Raw genomic sequence first — 1,422 nt, forward strand, 5'->3', positions numbered from 1 at the left:
TCAAACTTTCACCAGCTTGCAACACGCACGTACGTTCATATTTGCGTAAAAACATGCGTAAAAACAAATCCATACATACGATCCCACATGCATTTATACTTATGTGTAAACAAATACATACACTCTTACAAAATTTGTATATTTTGGAAAAACTATTTTTAAAAATACAACACGAGAAGCGAAATGTGTTTTGTTTTAAGGTTTTTTGTCGACATATTGTATCCCATTTATAACCACACCTTATTTTACATAGACAAAATTCTACATTAACTAACATAACATTTGAAACATTTCACCATTGAAAGATAATGATAGCATTTTAAATTTTGAAATTTCAAAAAATCAAAGAGTAATCCTAAAATGGGATTGCATGCAAAGAAACTTAATGACCAATCGAAATCCTACATTTACAAATTTGGTCGGCAAGAAGATGACAGGCCAGACAGGTGATCCACAGTGAATTTGATTTTTTGATGGATTCAACAATTACATTTTTTATATCTTTTCTGTAGTTCAGGACCATACTTTTCGATACGCATTCATCTAGGTACACTTGTATAAATAAATACACATACAAATTTTCATAATTACCATATTTAAGTTACATTTGGATAACCAAATTAATATAACGAGTCATACATAATACCGTTTGTATTGCGTAATGTTTGTATAACAAAAAACATATACAAAGTTCTAAACAACACCACATGTATTACGATTAATTTGTATATTGAAAGACCCAAAACAAATGTAATACAATTCATTTGTATATTGAATGTGATACAGTTCATTCATTTGTATATTGAAATACACAAATACCGTATGTGATACAATACGTACACAAAATCGTACACAACTCCATATGTATGTCAAGTTATTCTTAGTAATGTCCAACCTATGACACGAAACATTTATTTTGAAGCAAACGCCAGCTAAGACAGTTTATGGTCAGTGGTTTTTATTTTGGTTTGTTGTTGTCGTCGGTGGAAGCATATTGGTCTTTGCCGGACTGCAAAATATCCTTTAGAAAAGTGATTATTATGTCTGTGAACTTTGTATATAATTATTTGTTGTGTGCTTATATGGATTTATTTTATGTTTCATTCTATGGATACACAATTGTAGATTTAATTGTTTGTATGTTGGTATGTTTGTATGTTAGTATGTTGGTGTTTTGGTATGTTGGTATGTTGATATGTTTGTATGTTTGTATGTTGGTATGTTAGTATGTTGATATGCTTGTATGTTAGTATGTTAGTATGTATGTTTGTATGTTGATATGTTTGTATGTTGGTATGTTTGTATGTTGATATGTTTGTATGTTGGTATGTTTGTATGTTGGTATGTTAGTATGTTGATGTGTTTGTATGTTTGTATTTTATCTAGATATGTGTTTTGCTTAGTCGGTTGTTGTGCAATTTT

This window comes from Helobdella robusta (assembly GCF_000326865.2).
Source record: "Helobdella robusta unplaced genomic scaffold HELROscaffold_30, whole genome shotgun sequence".
NCBI lineage: Eukaryota > Metazoa > Annelida > Clitellata > Rhynchobdellida > Glossiphoniidae > Helobdella > Helobdella robusta.